Raw genomic sequence first — 22054 nt, 5'->3', positions numbered from 1 at the left:
CATGTTTCCTTTATTTTATTTTTGTCCAATTTAACGGAAAGGGCTTATCAGCGCAGTAATTTGGTGTCTTATAGTCCTAATTGCCCTCCGAGGAATGATCTCTTGCGCTACACGCCCGTGTTTCTCGCCCTAAAAAAAATTACTCTCGTTTATTACAAATATAAGCAAATTTACATAGCATGCAGGAACAGCAGAGTGGCACAGCGTGAGCGTGCTGGGCCCATAACCCAGAGGCCTGTGAATGGAAACCACGCTCTGCTACATGTTGCCTTCATTTTATTTTAGTCCACTTTAAGAGAAAGAGCTTATCAGCGCAGTAATTTGGTGTCTTATAGGCCTAATTGCCCTCCGAGGAATGGTCTCTTGCGCTACACGCTCATGTTTCTCGCCCTAAAAAAAAACTCTCGTTTATTACAAATATAAGCAAATATACATAGCATGCAGGAGCAGCAGAGTGGCACAGCGGGAGCGTGCTGAGACCATATCCTAGAGGCCTGTGGATTGAAACCACGCTCTGCTACATGTTTCCTTCATTTTATTTTGGTCCCATTTAACAGAAAGAGCATACACTCTAAAAACTAGGAAGGGTACCGGAGGAGTGAAGCGGCCGATTTACTCTTCAAATCGTTGTTTTACTCTCGCAAAATGTCGAGAAGAGTGAAATGCATTGTTCGCTCTGTCACCAACGAGAGGGTGAAATGTGCTTTTCAATCTTCCCTTCAGAGAGAGTAGAATACCCGTTCTACTCTTGCGGCAATGCAGAACAAAACGTAGCGTAATCGTCTGCTTCCACTGTAGGTGGCTGGCCCCGAACATGGCAATGTATCACTCATGCACGCTCAGCAAATAACGCATCGTTTTGCTTCTAAGAGAACAGGCCGCCGCAGTTCAAAGGGACGCGTAACGAGCGCTCTACTTTTTTCACTCGGAGTTGCTCCAGCGCGCGCGCGCACTCAAGTTCGCGGAACAACTCAGCACCGGAAAAACATGATCCGTCCAGCGAGCAGCAACGAAGGCCTTCCAAGGGAGATCGTGTGTCAGCCATCTCGCGTCGCCCCGAAAACACGACAGTCGTTCGTCATGCCTTGGATATAAGAACAAATCCTCCGCGGTAGGTGATTTCTAACTTAGGTGCACATTCTCCGTATATGACATGCTATCGCCAGGAAGTCGTCGCTGCGCTTAGCCGACGCGATTGACAACGGACTACGCATACGCGCTGTGTCTGTCGATGTCAATCGAAAAAGCCAGTCGCCGCGATAACTGCATGTGATTTTATCACTTTGCCGTTATCCGTAAGAGCTTTGAAAATCGCAAACGCTGCCAGAACTATGGTATGTTCAATAAGACGCAGGCGAGAGGACGCTTAAAATGGTTTGTTCACCAGCCCGTGATTCCGAGCCTATGCGGAGAGGGATAGCGTGCGTTTTGTGTGTTTGAATTCATTCAGTTTGGCAGTCTACTAATACGGAACGCTGATGAAATAAGGAATCACATAACAGAAGGCGTCATTTTGCTGGCAGGATGTTTTTGTTACAAATAAGCCGCGCGCTTGACGGTGCCTCGCCCAGGCGGAATCTGCGACCACTGAAGTTACGTGCAGCACCAGTGCTAGTTAGAAACTTTGCCGCAGGCTTTCAGCTGCATGCTGCAAGAGTTCAATTGGGCGCGTTATCTTGAACTTACTGAAAACGCATGAGGAATCCATGTTTTTAGCCGAAAAAAGTATAAATACCATATAAGCGATCTTGCGCGCGGTAGCTACAAGCGACGCGATGGAGATGGCTGTCGCGTTCGCTCGTCGCCTACAAGTCGTACTCCGTGCGAGCGACGATTTTGAGCGATGCCTCCCCGGTGTTGCCGGTATGAGGGCTGCAATCACGTGTGATGCTTGCTTGAGTAATTTACGTTGATGTATTTTACTATAAAAAGTAGCATAAAATATTTCCGGAGGTCTTGCAGTAGGTTCTCATCCTGACACGTATAAAAATTTGATCATTTGCTCGTTCCGCGAGACAATCGGTAGTACTTGAGCCATGTACTACATCCAGTTCCGGTTTCGCGCTATTGGCTCGTCGCTCATAGCACTTCCGGGCGACGAGCGACGATTTCTAGATTTCCAGAACCGAGCCATCTGTTCAAGCGACGGCCTGTTTTGTCGCTCGAAGCCGTCGCTCGTCGCCGCCGTGCACTAAGTCGCTCTCACAGTGTTTATCCGTAAGACTGAACTGTTTTTGCTCATGTATTCAAATGGTGTGCTTATAGGTCTGGTTTTGTCTCCTGTTGCGGTTTTCGAGCACGGTGCAAAACTCAAAGGATGCTTATGTCTACGAACTCGGTGAATTGTCGAGCAGCTAGTTATGCATCGGCATCGAATATAACGGCTGCTGTGTGGAATTACAATTGCAGGTTCGCTTTGCATACGCTTATTGTTTTGGACATGCCTGTGCATTTGCTCGGGTACTAATATGGGTTGGCGTGTCAGAGTTATGTCATGTGAACAGCTAAATCAGCCCTCCTCTGGGGGTAACAAGCGTAATGTGTGCATTTTGCTACTGCATGGCAGATCAATATGTTTTTATCGCTTGAATATTTTTAGTAGAGAAATAAAATATCAGAATAAAATGTTGCTTTAATTCCGTGTTACCAGTCATCTGTCGTACACAGAACAATAAGTTGGTCTAATAAACTAATAACTGCGGTTTAACTGCAACTTTTACATGCCTTGAAGAATCTAAAATGCTAGATTTCAAACTGCAGCAGTTGTCGAGTCTGTCAAAAATGAACTCCATTGCGCACCTCATAAATGAAAATAAGTTCATGCCTTTTAGTAAGCTTAGATGCAGGCCGCAGTGTACTTTCCTGTTAGTATTGAAATGTGGGTAAGCTTGCCATAACAAGCCTTGTTGCTCTTTTATATAGGCACATCCATATATCCATTCAACTGAAGGACAATATTTGGATCCCTACTGAGCATCATGTTTGCAGCTATGATCCTCAAATTATGGCTTCAGCAGTGGCACAACCAGGGATGGTGCGGGGGGCACACTGGGCACGTGCTTAGGATGTGTCAAAGTGGTGTTTGCGATACACCAGATTTATGCCAGACCTATGACGCCTGAAAATGACCAATATTCTATTTATTAGCAGGAGTATTCTAACATTGGTGACAAAAAAGGATGAACTTTCTTTTATTGTCATGGCCTTGACTGTATTGATGTTGTTTTGCACCATGCCCTTGTGTTGACGTTTGCACCCAATATTTTTCAGGCACCCGCTTTATATAACGCAAGAAGGCAGCTGCAAGGGCACGAGTATGTGAAAGAGCCAGTGCAGCGCGACTTCACGTAGTGCAGAGGAGCGACTGCCAGAAAAATCTAAATACAATGGCATTCAATTTGGACACAAAAACTAGTATGTGGGTATATTGGGTGTACCATTTGACCAAATGTCAACCAAATCAAGATACAGTATGTTACACCAAGGTAAAAATTCTCACGTGCTCTAGGCAGTCATCTTAACATGGTATATTTATGTAATGTCTCTGATTGGAAAGTCAAATCAAGTATGCTCTCTGGATACAAACACATAGCAGCAAGTGTCATTGAAAAGTTAGAGATGTGTTTTAGAAAGCTGATTAGTTCTGAGAAGTGACTGCTTTTTTTCTTGCCTCTCAACAGATACATCCATGTGATAAAAAAATAGTGGTGCAATGAAATTGCATATTTGCTTAGTGACATGATACATACTTGCAATGAGCACTGTACCTGTGTTTACTATAAAAAGCAACAGCCCACGCTTGTTAGGTTAGGCCCAGTACAACATGCAGGCATGGGAGATTGGCGCTTCTTTTTTATTTCTGTGTCGTGAGGTTTACTGACGTGCGTATAGGTGCAGTGGCACGCAGTATGGCTGGTACAATAAGGGGGGGGATGTATGTAGCTCACTGTACATGACACAGGGCAAAGGAAATCCGTGTTCAGCAACTATGTTAAATGCCGTGTACGTAAATTTTACAACGCTACTCATTCGAAGCACGCACAAGTGCATCTTAAAAAAATTTTTCCAGGCTACATAACTTGGTGCGTAACTTACAATAATTTCGCTCTAACCACGAGACATAATAATTTGAATATATTAAATTGCACGGAAAACCTAGAGCGAATTAAATTGTGTGTCAACTTCGTGTGTATACATATAGTCTTTCCTATGCATTAGGTTTTTCGCGTAATGCATTACCAGTTCACAGCCTATCAATGATGTGTACTCTGTTTACATTACAGTTGTTTATTAGTTTACTCATTTGTTTTGCCACTTATGAAACGCCGTCGTATATATATTTTCAACATTTGATATAACCCTGTATGTTTTGTAGGGACCATCCAGGACGTGCATTTCTCAGCACCCAGTCAAGTGCCAGAAGTGACTCAAACAAGGCCACCAGTAAGTGGACAGCAGTTGCAATTTCACATTATGCAGTTGGCTGCTGCCTTGTACTGAGGCTTTTTTAATGAGATGGTGATGTCGTTCTAATGTACATTTTGACCACAAAGGTGCGATCATGTCTCACAGAGGCATATATGGTTGCTATTCTCTGCGAGGGACGTGTTTTCGTGTTCGTGAAGCATTTGTGTTTGGCAGTATTGTCGCCCAATGAGTCAGATATAAACACTAACCTGCCACGGCCGGCAAGTAGTTGCGAGAAACGCAATATATATGACGCTGTAAAGTTAGTTCATTAATTCGAAGGAAAGTTTTGCAGCAGGAAAAAAGTTTGCTATTCCAGGTCAACCTGTGTTTTTCTCACAAGTTATTTAGCCAAACTGTGGATGCCTGAATTCGTGACTTATGAATAGATTTTAATTCATCCTTTAGTAATGCATCTAAAAGAGACTAGAAATAGCATGTGGCTACCTCTCCAATCAGCAGATCATACACTTACAGTCATAAGTGGTAGTTCCATGCAGTCTCGCACTCTATATAACCTTTCCTTTCAGCAGCATTGGAACTGGTGGCTGCGTTTTCAGAAGTGCATTTGGCACTGTATATGTATGTGTGAATTCGGTTTTCTGTGTATGTGTCGGCTCACTGACACAAACAGTGCAAAAATGAGTTGTACCATGAGGCTGACGACGCCTTCTGCTGCTAGAAATGCGGCACTTCATATTTTATAGTACTGCATGACATTTAAATCGAAGCTAGCACATAACATGATCAAGAAAACTAACCGCTGTTATAGCTGTTTTCCTCAAAGAAAGCTTGTCCTTTATGGGCTGTGTTAATCTGAGCTCTCCACCGATGTTTCAGTAGTATTATCCCTTAATGAGTGAGAGAGTGGAGGCAATTATTGGTGTTAGTGTTTAAATGATGTCCTAATTATGTGCATTTGTTCCAACAAAGTTGACTAGATTACGTTATTGTGTAGCGTAAAGCTAGTGAAACCATCAGCAGCTACTGAGTTGCTAACATGCATATGCATTTGTCACTATACAGGTGGCACTCGGCTGTACCACTGCAGTGCTGCGGAAATTGCCAGCACCAGCGGCTTTGCAACAGCTGTTTCACAGCACGTCGTTATGTGCTAATTTATAGTTATGGTGGGATGAACCACTGCTACTCTGTATTGTGACAGATCCATATAAGTGATGTAATGGGCACAGCGAAAACCTTTGCATATTTTACTATGGTACATAAAAAGGCTCTCCTTTTCGTCACTGGAGCAGGGGAGAAGAGCATGCACGCACTCCTAAATGTACATATATTACAAAATATGAGAGAGACATATATATATATATATATATATATATATATATATATATATATATATATATATATATATATATATATATGCAATTAAACTAAAGGCATGGACGTTCCTTCTTTCATATTGAATTGACTTGTACAGCGCAAAATTACAACACAGACCACAGAGAAGCCCACATGTTAACAGGTTTGATACAGACATTAATTCAACAGATTTGATACTTCAGGTGTGCTATTTTACACAAGGGGGAAGGAAAAGGGGAGAAAAAAGAGTGGAGTGGAAAAGAAAGGAATTATGCCAAAAAGCATGAGAAGCATTGTGCAGCCAGGATCGCCAGCAGGATAAAATTACATGCAGGACAACCTTACATATTTTTTGTTTCAATCAACTCAGATCACATGCAGCCATTACTGCAATCAAGTTGTTTCCTATGTCATATGAGGGAATGATGTGGGCCCAAAAAAGTGGTTAGAGCTGAAGGATTATGTTTCATCCTGGCCTCATTGCCTGCTTTTTTATCATATTGTTATCAGCTGCTTATGTTAAGGACAAAAAGTAAGAGTACGAGCAGTTTCCTGATTCACCATTCCACACAACATGTCTTTGTGACTATATGCACATGCAGATGATCCGTAGATGAAAAATATTCAGTACAGTAGAATCTCATTACAAGATGCACTTGGTTGTAAGAGACATCTGAAAATGGTTTGGTTGGTTTTCCTATGTTTGTTTGCCACGTTAACAATACTGTATACAAGAGACACCTTTGTTACTAAGGATGACTTTTTAAGTATTCACTACTTCGAAGGGACACAACCCAGACACATTCACTTCATGCACCTTGTGTGCTCCGAAGGGCGTAAAGGTCAAGCAATCCTCACACAAGTCAATTGCGCATGTCTCTTTAAGCATGAACTAGAAAAGGAGGGCAACGAGGACAGTGCAGGGCAGAAAGTGTCGGCAGTTGAAGCTGACGAGCATCTAGGAGCACCTCAAGGTACCGCCAGCAACAAGGCTTGCAAAGTGAAGTGTTTAACTTCCAGAAGTTGGGAGGAAGCTAACACAATCTACAGTCACTAAAAAGCCGTGAATGTCTTCTTTAAACGGCCCCTAAACCACCGAGGTGGAAATTTAGTTCTGGTGTTGCAGTTGTACGCGATAAGGCAACGAACACGTAACCAAGAGAATTTTTCGAAACGGTGCAGTAATAGTGGAGCTACGTGAGTTTGATTGTCGAAAAGTAGTCCCGGCTCATTTTACTCTTTTATCTGGTACACGCCATCTGGACAGTATCGTCTTTTCCTCGCCTACTACACCTCCAAATGTTACGGGACAGGCCATCACCAACGAGCTCCGTTGCTGCCGCGCTGGCCTGTCGTCCTGCGAGAGGTGGCGCTAATGACCTCGCCAATACAATGGAACTGTATGGTGACTCGTGCTGAAGAGCCTCATAAGGAGACCCTTCTGTTGGCGTTTCTGTTCTTTGCCCCCTTTAGCTGCCCACAATGGCATCGCGAGCAACACGACGAGGAAGGAGTGTGTGCATTTGCTTGCAGGCCTTGCCGGCAGTTGTACACTTTCGTTCGACCAATCGACAGCACCGGAAACTGGTGACATCATCAGAAACAGCCTGGTGACGTCAGGAAAAATTGGGGGGTACAGGATAGGTCCAGAGAGGCGCACGATGTCGTTTCCTTCATGTCGTGGTGCTCCCGCAGTGCTACGCACTGTGGCGTTTGGCATCGTCAATTGTGATGGCATTCTGATTTCGATGCGGGTGTTTGCTTGAAATGTTCAAAAAATGTCGAGAAGTGGTTTAGGGGCACTTTAAGCCACCCTGAGCAATTATTCCTTCAGGTATATCTAAACATACTTTAGTGATGATGCATAATAAGGTGATCAAGTCAGGCTCCTCAGTGTTTTAAAATTTTTGGTTTCGAGAGACATGTTTCCCGTGCCTCTTGAGTATCTCTTCTAATGAGGCTTAGCTGTAATGTACACACACACAATTGTGTAACTCCTCCTGCAAGTATTATTCATTAAGCCTGGTCACTGATGTGCAAAGCGTGTGGTTAAGTCTTGATGTCCGTACTTTTTAGAGCTATGTTTATTAATTCAGGCTGTTCTTACTGGTTCTTCGATGCAGGAGACCATGCCTACGAAATTATTGGCCCTGATGACGAGAGCCCTCAAGGGGCAAACGACATCTCTGTTGCAGAAGTGAGCGCGATACCATCTGAAGTTACCATGACAGATGACACGGCAGCAATAGATTCAGAGACTGCCATGTCTACTGCAGCTGCAACAGTGTATGAGGCACGCAGCAGCACGTCAGCATCAGTAGCAGTGTCAGAAGGAACCGCACCAGGCCTGGTAGAGCAACATGTGTGCTATCACTGTGCCTTTATTTGTAGTGCATACAACTCATTTGCTCAACATACAAAAGCTTTTCGCCACGACTGTGAGCCAGTGTTCTTGTGCAGCAAGTGCAAGACTAGGTTAGGTGTTATAATGCAGTACAAGCATCACTTGAAGATTTGCAAATGCAAACATATTACAGTTGTTGCCTCCCCAGCCAGCCCACATAGCGACAACAATGTGGAACACCATGGTGGGACACACCTCTCCTCGATTAGAAGATAGTAGAGACTGTCAGTGTTGTTGCTAGATTGACTAATCTTTGTAGGCAGCTAGAAGAACAACGCAGGTGTCGTAAGATTGTTGACGTTGTTGTTGAAGAGGTAAAAAAGAAGTTTGATGCAGCTGAAGTGCCAAGTGATATTGAGCAAATCGAAAGCAACCACCTGAGAAAGCAACACTATCGAAATTTGGGTATCTATGTGCCGCCAACTCTGGTAAGGATGGCATAGGACAGAAGTGTGATCAAAATCACAGACACTGCTGTTGCACAGTGAGCAGCGACTTGTAGGGCAAGAGAGTCAACTGAAACGAACATTATGACACCGTGTCATCCTCCCATGTGACCACTTTCCATGTTATTTTGCATGATACAGCTCCAACCTCCAGAAACGACACTGCAACTTGTCTGTAAAAAGCTTTCACAAAGAATTATTCATAATACTATTAACATAGCAGTATCTTTTTTTGTGTGGGTTCGAGGTTCGCGGGTGCCCATTATTGCAAAAATTGAGGAAAAAAAGAACGTGTCGTACTTACACCTATTTAACAAGTACGAGGGCGACAACTTTTCTAGTCATGCATCTTCATCATACTATAAAGTTTTAATGCCTTTTATAATTACTATTACCAATTATATCTGAGTGCATTGTATGCATGCAGATGCAGCAGATGCCTTATCTGCAAGAGAGTCCTATATTCAAGAAATTTGAATTAAAATAGGTACGTTAGAGACGCACTCTTTCAGCAGTTTATTGCCTGTGGTTTAAGCATAGCTCAATACTTTTGTGGATGGCAGTTTCAACCGGCACAGCACTGCTCTTTGCCTTAGTCACATGGGCCTTAAAGCGGTGTTTACCATTTGTGTTGATCTGTTTGTGTATGCATAGAGCTAGTTTTTAATTTATTTTTTTCCACATTCTTGTGCTTGCACTAAGCTTGTATAAGGCAGTTACAAAATGTGCGTCAGTATAACGAACTGTTCTGTTGAGCTTGCACTTGCAAATAATAATGTTCAGATGGCCCCACTTCTATGTAGGTGCACCGCTAGCTTTGTGTATGTTCTCATGTTTGTATAAAGCTTATATATGCTAGTAACAAAATGTATGTCACTAAGCATTGCGATATTCTCTAAAGAACTGCTTGGTTGGTTTTACACTTGTGAATTAGCATTGAGGCGGTGGTATTCCCAGCTTTCTGCGTCCTCACGTGTTTGTATTAAGCTTTTACAAGGAAGTTACAGCATGTACGTCACTAATCGCTGTGATTTTTTTAAAGAACTGCTTTCTTGGTTTTACACCTGTCAGTAATAGTACTCGGGTGGCACTAGTCATGTGTAGGTAAACAGGGCTGGTATTTTGTAGCGATGCCTTTTCCCATTGTATGCTTTTTCCGGCTTTTCGCGCTTGGCCAGTGGTCAGAGCGACGGTCTGCCCACATTATCAACGGGATCAGGCGTCCCTGTGTGCTTGATGATTAGAATAGCATTGAATAAGGCATAAGGTATCGCTACAAAATAGTGGCCCAGGGACCATTTGTATACATTATGCTCATGTAAAGCAGTTACAAAGTGTATGTCACTAATCACTGTGATATTTGTTGAAGAATTGCTGTGATGGTTTTACACATGTGAATAATAGTGGTCAGGACACAGTACTTGCGATGTATAGTTGAATTTATACAGTGCCAAGACATGGGCTGCATACGTACCAAAGGAAATTTATGTCATTATATTGTTGTGATTATTACTGTTTCGATTTTATTAAACTGTAATAAAATTGTTTCTTGTATCTATTGAGGTATGGCAATTTGCCATGCAACCAAACTGAGGACCTGAACTTGTGCATACAAATAAACAGCTAATTTAAGAGTATACTGCTCATATTCTGCTAAACGAGTTTAACAAATCTTGCACTGCAATGCTGGAAAAATGACAGAGCTGACTGGGATGTACAGATAGAGTTCTGCAATGGCTGAAGGACTGCCCCACACTGGAGTTGGTAATGTTGCGTTTATTGGAGTAGAATAGAAAGTGCACTTCTATTAAAAATGTGACAGTCTGAGCAGAAACATAAGGCAGACGAGCAGATGTGGCACATTTTTGTCAGGGCCCTCTATGCCTACTACTGCATTTCTAGTCATCTTGTGCTCTGCGTATAAGCCCCTGTTCAGCCAAGGTTTTTACTCCATGACAGTTGTTCTACTGTGTTCGTAGCAATATTGAAAAAAATTCAATGGTTTTCAAGGACTTTCAAGGCCCCGACACAGTAACTTCAAGGACCTCGTGCGAGGTGTTTAGTAGTCTGGACAGGCAAGAATTTCTTCAACAACATTGTTAACTTTAATGCAAACAAAGGAAAACAAAACAAATTGCATTTCACTGATTTCAAACATTTGAAAGACTGCTAATTTGCCTTTCACCGCCCATACTAAACGCACACAAGGAAGCATTTCAAGAAAGCGCTCAAAGTTTTTCTGCAATAGCACAATTAATTACTTGGACCTGCAAGATTTGCAGTTTTTGAATACTGTTTGGTTTGACAGTGTATGTGATGCCATCTGTTGCCTCACCTTTTCACCATCAAATAAGCAATAGTCATTTCTAATTTCTTTTTATTGTGTCTGTAGCTCTCGATTTACTTTTCACGGCTTCTCTTCGAATGCCTCAACTGTTGAGCATCCTGCTTCTGCTCCTCCAAGTACATTTGTCGCCGGTTCCATGTGCATAAAACTGGTATCTGCAGCTCCTTTGTAATTTCAACTTTAAGGATGTCACAGAAGGAAACAATAAACGCTTGGCAACGTCTGCTAAGTCTAGCCAAGTGTATAAGTTTAAGGACTTTCCAGTACTTCTAAAAATTCAAGGGTTTTCAATGCCTTGAAATTGGCATTATAGAAATAAAGGGTTTTTAAGGATCGCTACAAACCCTGGATTCTAGCACCTAAATAATTTTACAAGCTTATTTTGGCATGGAGTTCGGAAATTCATGCTTTTTAGCTAACGCTGCACTATATATGTACATTGAAGCCACGAGGGCGCAATCATTTTGGAGTAAAGAAAAATACTGAAAGCTTTTAATACCACTCTTCGTTTTTTCTATGGAGCTTCGCATTGCCTAGTTAAGATTACGAATATGCCTGGTTTTGGTGGGCGTTTCTTCGACATTTTCTGTGAGAAGCAGATGACTAACCCCCGTATTCAGAAACGCATCTTAATACAAAGCTCATGCTTGACTTGATATAAAGGACGCCTGGTGTTTCGGGGGAACAACATTTGAAATGCGTCGTCCTCAATTCCGTTGAGGATATGCTCGATCTTGTCGGCTTCTGGCATCATTGCGTCAACTCTGTTGCACAGAATAACGACGTCTTTGATGTAGCTGGTGAAATTCTCACCTGGTTGCTGGGCGCGTCCGCGCAGGCGTTGTTCGGCCTGGAGTTTGGGGACAGCAGGACGACCAAAGACTTCCGTAAAGTTGGTCTTGAACGCCGACCATGTCGGCATATCAGATTCGTCGTTACAATACCACAAATGTGCAACATTGCTCCAGTAGAAAATTACGTTGTTGAGGTTTGCCGTATCGTCCCAGTGGTTGTGAGCGCTGTCTCTGTCGTACCAGGTGAGCCAGTGCTCGACTTCCTGATCACTGGTACCCGCAAAAATAGCAGGATCTCGCTGACGCTGCACGCCAGGACAGATGACAGCTGCTGCCGTGACTGTAGCTTGTTAAGCTGGATCGGCAGGCATGGTTCGAGAAGGCTGAGCAGAATCGTCCGGTATTTGCCGATATGGTTGAAGGGTTCGGCTTCGAAGTTCTGGCCTTGATGGAGTCGTACCCCGCACTCTCCACCAAATGTCAAGGTATTTATTGACAGGGTACGCAAGGAGTGAGAGGTCGAACTCGGTGCGGTAATCAAACCCCGCAAGCAGTCAGAACCGGAGCCGTGCATAAAGCGCTGGTGATGCGCCTCACTGACCGGCACTTCTTCGTTACATTTCATATGCTGCAGATGCGCCGGGCAAACCGGCGCTTCTTCTTCGTTACACCTTTTTCATCAGCCATGCCTCGTTACGCATTCCTTTCTGGTAGGGTGTGTGGATTACAACTACGCTGTCGCGACAAGTTACGACTATAATTTGAAGCTTGCGGTTACTGTTGCTATACTCGCGACTCGCACTATTGCGGCAATACTACAAACATGGGTTTACTGCACAAGTTAGAGAACAGACATTTTAGGACAGCGTTTCTCGCCTTACATACGCTCAACGCAAGCACCATTGCAGCATGTTACGGTGCGCGTCCCTTCAGCACACAGACGCTAACGCAAACATAAGAACGCGTTAGAAGACAGGGTGCCGTCTTGGGCCTCGTGCCAAACATATCCAAGCCAATAATATATTAGCAATCATGATGTCGTGTCTATGCAAAGTGGTTATACATTTAAACTTCTGTAGTGGCAGTCCAATCCGCCGCTTACGGGAGCGTGTGAAGCCGCCGGCGGCCATATTCTTAGAGGAAAAGGAGGGCGGCTAGAGTACGTGGCCACGGTATACGGTGCGGCACTCCTTGTGCTAGCGGTTCTTCGAGGAAAACTAAATCTAAACGCCTTTAAGAAGTATATCAGTCCGCCGTTGTGTGTCGCTGTTGTAAAAAAATGTCATGGGGGTGGGCGTCTCGGGTTCTGTGTATAATAGGTAGCGAGAACTGAAAAAAAAAACAGTCGTATTTCATGTTTTCATCATTCAGTCACCTGCCGTATGTATCGGCAGTGTGACGCCCTTTCGTCGATAGGTGGTGCTGGCCCGTACTGGCAGCGACACGGCCTCGAAATATATCATCCTTATGCCATTTCTTAAAAAATCGCTATTTGTGCGAATGAGTGCTTTTGGAATAAACTTAGAAAACAAGAAAAAATACAATGGTAGGTCTCATTTTTGTCCGGCGTTTCAATTTTATTCGAAAAGAGTTGGTGAAAGCAAATTTACAATAAAGCTAAGGCGACCACGATCTGCACTTAGCCGCAAACGCATGCACTGCAATGACAGTAACCTGCCAAAATTAAGGTCATGTGTCAGCTGGCGGCTCAAGCAATCTTTTGCTTCTTTTTTCGTTTTTGTGTCCGTTCAGCCTGCGTCTGCGACGAAAACGAGAAATTGGAAGGCAGATAAACCAAAAATGGTGGAGGGAGGCGGTAGCGTAATGGTTAGCGCGCCTAGCTCCCAAATAGAGGATGCTGCGAATACGTGGGCTCGAATCCCAGTGGTTTGCGAAAGCAGCTTTCGGTGCTCTCTGGTGACGAAGAAGCTCAGAAAGAGGCGGCAGCCTGACAACAACAGTCGCCGTCAAAGTAACAGAATAAGCAGGGGTGCAAGGTCATACCTAAAGCCGAAAATATATTCGGAGGAAATACAGTATGCTTCTCTTGACAAAAAAAAGTTATGAGTAAAATCGGTGTTGTTGAGCGAGGCTGTAGGCTGATAATGTCATCATAGACAGGACCACGCTCCAATCCCGGTGTTCAGCTGAAAGGTATATCAACAGCATGTCAGCTAGCGTGTAATTGGTACTTTATTAAAATCGTTACGTGTTTGTGTTGTCTCTGGCATGAGCTAGTAGTGTAAGTGATGACACTGCAGAGAAGGCGGTGAGGGATGCCCGCGAAAAGTACTTGAGGATAGCCATATTGAACGTCGACGCTGGTAGATGAGAGCCTGCCACTACAGTTGCTCAGGTCGCCAGAAAGGCTTGAGTGGTATATCATACCGCGGGTCATATTTGGTAACCATAGCGATAGACACACACTTAGACCGACCCTTCTACGTCACCTGTCCAGGTCAATGAGCATGCATTGCGATTGGTCCCCTGAGTTACTAAGCCAGGCAATATCATCAGCGAATCGCAAGTTAATAAGGTATTATCCGTTAACTCTTATCCTCAATTCTTCCCAATCCAGGTATATGGATATGACTATAGAGTGTTAATCAATCAAAAACCCCTTAGTTTGATGGCTTCTGGAAATGTAATTTTATAAGGCAAACTAAAATTGAAGCAGTTTTGCGCGTAGTAAACTTCTGGACTTAAGATAGAGTGCACAGTGAGGTGCTGTATTAGCCTTCGCAGACACATATGTACTTATTTGTAAACGAAGTTAAGATTCTGTGAAGCGCGATAATCTTTCTTACTTTAGCATACCTTAACCACTTCAGTAGGAAAAAAATCTTTGGTTTCAGGTCGTAGGTTCATTGTGCAAATATATGCATAGCCGCATGGAAAATTCACGGGCATGGAAGGGATATGAAAAAGAAAGGATGGTGCCTTTTTCAATCTATGATTTGTTTTTTCTTTGCATTTTTCGTTCACTGCGTGCCAGTACTTATGCTCATGTCGCCTTTAATGCATCATATTCATTTCATCTCATTTTTTATTCACATCTGAAGCCACGCTATACTATAGTTAGATTACATTTTCAACTAGTCGCAATAATTGATCATGTAATTATGCAAGCTGCTCTTCAGAAGTATAGCGTTCATAACGTAATGCAGAATGAAAAGCTACCATATATGACAAGAAATTTGATGCGCAAGATTTCAGTGCCAATGCTCCTTGCAGTTTTATACTAATTTGCTACACACTAGAAAATATTGTAAATTTCATTTTTTCTATTTGTTAGAAAGTGTAACGGATCAATCCCAACAGCACCAGGAAACTACTTTCGTGAGGACGCCCACCGAATAACAAATACGACACGCCTCACTACCGCTTTGAGACTGGGTGGTATACTGCTGCAGAACCACGATAAGATACGCTTAGAAACAATGGGGTGCAGCCCATGCATGAATAACTTTGTGTGAAAGATTTATAACCAAAGCTAGAACTGCGGTCGCAAATGAGAATATAGGACACACTTCTAAATGCGCAGTACTCTCAGTCAGGAACATCCATACGCTGTACAGGACATTATCAAATGAGCAGCTGTCTTAGAATATAGCACTAAAAAGTTTCTTGTAAAATTTACCTACGTTACCAGTCCCATGCTTAGAAGCTCATCTGGTAAACTCTGCCATATAAGTGCGTGCGTTTTGTGCTAGAAATGCGCTTGCTGGCCAGTAATCTGGCGCATATTTCTCGCTTCTATCATAGTTTCAACACTTTGCGAGCTTGTGTACGTTTGTTCTATGTTTAGCTTTCCATTGTGTACATTATTATTGAAAATGAAGGTTATTTATACTCTGTAATACGCATGAAACTTTAGAGAATATACTTATGATTACAAGATGTGTTGTGAAGTTCATGGACATCATTGTAATCTGATATTATGCGTGTGTCAGTATGTTTCCCAAATTAGTGTTCAGTTTGTGTTGTGGCTGATCAATAAAGATTTTGGCCTTTTAAGAGAAAAGTTTCTCTTGAGTAACTCGGGCACTACAGATTACAATCGATTCACGAAGCATAAGCGCAAGAGTGTCATGATTTCAGCGTGGTAAACACGACGCAAGGAACGTTTGAGTTAGGAAAAGCCTTTATGGGGCATGAGCATAAGAAAAATACATATATCCAGATAATACGAGTTGCCAACCCAATGGCAAAACCCTAACAAACGACAAACTATATACAAAGCTAGTTAATTGAAAATATTGTCTTAAGTCCTCGCACACAACGTATTATGATGTTGAAAATATATACATAAAGTCTATCGGCATGGACACGTCACCTCGTCATCGCTGCTTCCGACGACACGTCGTTGCGCCCGCCGAAGCGTCGTAGACTCGAAGTCGCTCTGTCCGAAGTTCGGTCCATGGTTGGCCTGGTCAGGGGGTCAGGAGGCTGCAGTGAGCTAGGCGCCTGGATCTTCCGGTCAGCTCCGCAAGCTGCGGATCGTAGACGCCAGGAATCCGGGAAGTGGCGCCGTCAGCCTGCAGCTGCGGCTTCCGGTGGGAGGTCCACTCAGCTCGTGGGTCGTGGCCGCGGCAGCTGAAGAATTGCTTCCACTGGGTTGCTGCATTCTCCGCGGTCCACCCGTCCTGTTCGGCCTCCAGGCCCTTCTCCCCGCCTTCGTCCCAGAGCGTAGCTGGGCCACTCTCTAGGGCTACATGTGCCTTCTCCCATTGGCCACGTAGCTTTGCGTGTACTTTTGCACTTCTTCTGCTTTCATATTGTATTCTTTTTATTCGTACGCTCTTATTTTCTACCTTCTCTTTTCTTTATTTCTGCCACCGACTCCTCGTTTCTTCTTGTTTTCATCTTTGTTTCTTCCTTTATTGGCTCATGACAAAGTGCTGCTAATGAAGGAGTGAAATATTCCCCAAATGTAAGTATTGAGAAACCCTTCTAACGTGACCACAGCTCTACATCGTGAGCATTTTCTTCACACCATTGGGAAGAGTACTAGCACTGTTCTGAAGGAGTGGACATACTTGATTTGGAGGATTAGAACCGCTCCGTCTGGGAGAGTACTATTACCGTTGTGGGGAGAGTATTAGCCCTCAGCGGTAGACTACTGGCACTCGCTTGCGGTGAAGTAAGGTAACTCTGTTCGGGTGAGTTATTCTACTCTCTTACAGGGGGTCAATTTACTCTCGAAAAGGGAGTGAAATATGGGAAAAGCAGATACTCTCCCGAAGAGAGTTACCGGCACTCTGTTTTTAGAGTGAACAAAATAGGGACCCGCCGTGGTGGCTCAGTAGCTATGATGTTGCAGAAGGACCTCAGTTTGGCCTAGTTGGTGTTTACTGCACATCACATTGACCGCAAATAAAGACAGGCACAGCGGAAGAGAACAGAAAAACAACACGGGCGGTAACTTTGAAATGGTTTATTCACGGCAGCCCGTGGGCATATATAGACAAATAGAACATGCGCAGAACACAGCAAACAAGAACACTCATCAGCCTAGTGGGGTAACCAATTATCAAAAAAATCTATTTCCGATTAAAACAAGCTAACGGAAGTGTCACAAACACAGTCTTGGCCTTCCTTATTTATGTTAGACTGCACCCGAACTGATGGAGGCAAATCGCTTAAATAAGAAAGGCCAAGACTGTGTTAGTTACACTTCCATTAGGTTGTTTCAATCAGAAATAGATTTTTTTGATAATTGGTCGCGACGTTAGGCTGATTAGTGTTCTTGTTTTCTGCGTTCCGCACATGTTCTATTTGTCTATATATTCCCACGGGCTTTCGTGAATAAACCAGTTGCAAGTTACCGCCCGTGTTTTTTTTTTCGTTCGCTTCCGCTGTCCCTGTCTTTATTTGCGGTCAATATATTATGCTATGGTGTTGGGCTGCAGAGCATGAGGTCGCGGGATCGAATCCCGGCCTCGGCGGCCGAATTCCGGTGAGGGCGAAATGCGAACACCCGTGTACATAGATTAAGGCCCACGTTAAAGATCCCCAGGTGGTCGAAATTTTCGGAGTCGTCCACTACGGCGTGCCTCATAATCAGAAAGCTGGTACAATAAGGGGGGGGATGTATGTAGCTCACTGTACATGACACAGGGCAAAGGAAATCCGTGTTCAGCAACTATGTTAAATGCCGTGTACGTAAATTTTACAACGCTACTCATTCGAAGCACGCACAAGTGCATCTTAAAAAAATTTTTCCAGGCTACATAACTTGGTGCGTAACTTACAATAATTTCGCTCTAACCACGAGACATAATAATTTGAATATATTAAATTGCACGGAAAACCTAGAGCGAATTAAATTGTGTGTCAACTTCGTGTGTATACATATAGTCTTTCCTATGCATTAGGTTTTTCGCGTAATGCATTACCAGTTCACAGCCTATCAATGATGTGTACTCTGTTTACATTACAGTTGTTTATTAGTTTACTCATTTGTTTTGCCACTTATGAAACGCCGTCGTATATATATTTTCAACATTTGATATAACCCTGTATGTTTTGTAGGGACCATCCAGGACGTGCATTTCTCAGCACCCAGTCAAGTGCCAGAAGTGACTCAAACAAGGCCACCAGTAAGTGGACAGCAGTTGCAATTTCACATTATGCAGTTGGCTGCTGCCTTGTACTGAGGCTTTTTTAATGAGATGGTGATGTCGTTCTAATGTACATTTTGACCACAAAGGTGCGATCATGTCTCACAGAGGCATATATGGTTGCTATTCTCTGCGAGGGACGTGTTTTCGTGTTCGTGAAGCATTTGTGTTTGGCAGTATTGTCGCCCAATGAGTCAGATATAAACACTAACCTGCCACGGCCGGCAAGTAGTTGCGAGAAACGCAATATATATGACGCTGTAAAGTTAGTTCATTAATTCGAAGGAAAGTTTTGCAGCAGGAAAAAAGTTTGCTATTCCAGGTCAACCTGTGTTTTTCTCACAAGTTATTTAGCCAAACTGTGGATGCCTGAATTCGTGACTTATGAATAGATTTTAATTCATCCTTTAGTAATGCATCTAAAAGAGACTAGAAATAGCATGTGGCTACCTCTCCAATCAGCAGATCATACACTTACAGTCATAAGTGGTAGTTCCATGCAGTCTCGCACTCTATATAACCTTTCCTTTCAGCAGCATTGGAACTGGTGGCTGCGTTTTCAGAAGTGCATTTGGCACTGTATATGTATGTGTGAATTCGGTTTTCTGTGTATGTGTCGGCTCACTGACACAAACAGTGCAAAAATGAGTTGTACCATGAGGCTGACGACGCCTTCTGCTGCTAGAAATGCGGCACTTCATATTTTATAGTACTGCATGACATTTAAATCGAAGCTAGCACATAACATGATCAAGAAAACTAACCGCTGTTATAGCTGTTTTCCTCAAAGAAAGCTTGTCCTTTATGGGCTGTGTTAATCTGAGCTCTCCACCGATGTTTCAGTAGTATTATCCCTTAATGAGTGAGAGAGTGGAGGCAATTATTGGTGTTAGTGTTTAAATGATGTCCTAATTATGTGCATTTGTTCCAACAAAGTTGACTAGATTACGTTATTGTGTAGCGTAAAGCTAGTGAAACCATCAGCAGCTACTGAGTTGCTAACATGCATATGCATTTGTCACTATACAGGTGGCACTCGGCTGTACCACTGCAGTGCTGCGGAAATTGCCAGCACCAGCGGCTTTGCAACAGCTGTTTCACAGCACGTCGTTATGTGCTAATTTATAGTTATGGTGGGATGAACCACTGCTACTCTGTATTGTGACAGATCCATATAAGTGATGTAATGGGCACAGCGAAAACCTTTGCATATTTTACTATGGTACATAAAAAGGCTCTCCTTTTCGTCACTGGAGCAGGGGAGAAGAGCATGCACGCACTCCTAAATGTACATATATTACAAAATATGAGAGAGACATATATATATATATATATATATATATATATATATATATATATATATATATATATATATATATGCAATTAAACTAAAGGCATGGACGTTCCTTCTTTCATATTGAATTGACTTGTACAGCGCAAAATTACAACACAGACCACAGAGAAGCCCACATGTTAACAGGTTTGATACAGACATTAATTCAACAGATTTGATACTTCAGGTGTGCTATTTTACACAAGGGGGAAGGAAAAGGGGAGAAAAAAGAGTGGAGTGGAAAAGAAAGGAATTATGCCAAAAAGCATGAGAAGCATTGTGCAGCCAGGATCGCCAGCAGGATAAAATTACATGCAGGACAACCTTACATATTTTTTGTTTCAATCAACTCAGATCACATGCAGCCATTACTGCAATCAAGTTGTTTCCTATGTCATATGAGGGAATGATGTGGGCCCAAAAAAGTGGTTAGAGCTGAAGGATTATGTTTCATCCTGGCCTCATTGCCTGCTTTTTTATCATATTGTTATCAGCTGCTTATGTTAAGGACAAAAAGTAAGAGTACGAGCAGTTTCCTGATTCACCATTCCACACAACATGTCTTTGTGACTATATGCACATGCAGATGATCCGTAGATGAAAAATATTCAGTACAGTAGAATCTCATTACAAGATGCACTTGGTTGTAAGAGACATCTGAAAATGGTTTGGTTGGTTTTCCTATGTTTGTTTGCCACGTTAACAATACTGTATACAAGAGACACCTTTGTTACTAAGGATGACTTTTTAAGTATTCACTACTTCGAAGGGACACAACCCAGACACATTCACTTCATGCACCTTGTGTGCTCCGAAGGGCGTAAAGGTCAAGCAATCCTCACACAAGTCAATTGCGCATGTCTCTTTAAGCATGAACTAGAAAAGGAGGGCAACGAGGACAGTGCAGGGCAGAAAGTGTCGGCAGTTGAAGCTGACGAGCATCTAGGAGCACCTCAAGGTACCGCCAGCAACAAGGCTTGCAAAGTGAAGTGTTTAACTTCCAGAAGTTGGGAGGAAGCTAACACAATCTACAGTCACTAAAAAGCCGTGAATGTCTTCTTTAAACGGCCCCTAAACCACCGAGGTGGAAATTTAGTTCTGGTGTTGCAGTTGTACGCGATAAGGCAACGAACACGTAACCAAGAGAATTTTTCGAAACGGTGCAGTAATAGTGGAGCTACGTGAGTTTGATTGTCGAAAAGTAGTCCCGGCTCATTTTACTCTTTTATCTGGTACACGCCATCTGGACAGTATCGTCTTTTCCTCGCCTACTACACCTCCAAATGTTACGGGACAGGCCATCACCAACGAGCTCCGTTGCTGCCGCGCTGGCCTGTCGTCCTGCGAGAGGTGGCGCTAATGACCTCGCCAATACAATGGAACTGTATGGTGACTCGTGCTGAAGAGCCTCATAAGGAGACCCTTCTGTTGGCGTTTCTGTTCTTTGCCCCCTTTAGCTGCCCACAATGGCATCGCGAGCAACACGACGAGGAAGGAGTGTGTGCATTTGCTTGCAGGCCTTGCCGGCAGTTGTACACTTTCGTTCGACCAATCGACAGCACCGGAAACTGGTGACATCATCAGAAACAGCCTGGTGACGTCAGGAAAAATTGGGGGGTACAGGATAGGTCCAGAGAGGCGCACGATGTCGTTTCCTTCATGTCGTGGTGCTCCCGCAGTGCTACGCACTGTGGCGTTTGGCATCGTCAATTGTGATGGCATTCTGATTTCGATGCGGGTGTTTGCTTGAAATGTTCAAAAAATGTCGAGAAGTGGTTTAGGGGCACTTTAAGCCACCCTGAGCAATTATTCCTTCAGGTATATCTAAACATACTTTAGTGATGATGCATAATAAGGTGATCAAGTCAGGCTCCTCAGTGTTTTAAAATTTTTGGTTTCGAGAGACATGTTTCCCGTGCCTCTTGAGTATCTCTTCTAATGAGGCTTAGCTGTAATGTACACACACACAATTGTGTAACTCCTCCTGCAAGTATTATTCATTAAGCCTGGTCACTGATGTGCAAAGCGTGTGGTTAAGTCTTGATGTCCGTACTTTTTAGAGCTATGTTTATTAATTCAGGCTGTTCTTACTGGTTCTTCGATGCAGGAGACCATGCCTACGAAATTATTGGCCCTGATGACGAGAGCCCTCAAGGGGCAAACGACATCTCTGTTGCAGAAGTGAGCGCGATACCATCTGAAGTTACCATGACAGATGACACGGCAGCAATAGATTCAGAGACTGCCATGTCTACTGCAGCTGCAACAGTGTATGAGGCACGCAGCAGCACGTCAGCATCAGTAGCAGTGTCAGAAGGAA

Source organism: Dermacentor variabilis, unplaced genomic scaffold (assembly GCF_050947875.1).
Source record: "Dermacentor variabilis isolate Ectoservices unplaced genomic scaffold, ASM5094787v1 scaffold_13, whole genome shotgun sequence".
NCBI lineage: Eukaryota > Metazoa > Arthropoda > Arachnida > Ixodida > Ixodidae > Dermacentor > Dermacentor variabilis.
The sequence above is the reverse complement of the archived record's forward strand: the minus strand, read 5'-3'. Positions refer to the sequence as shown.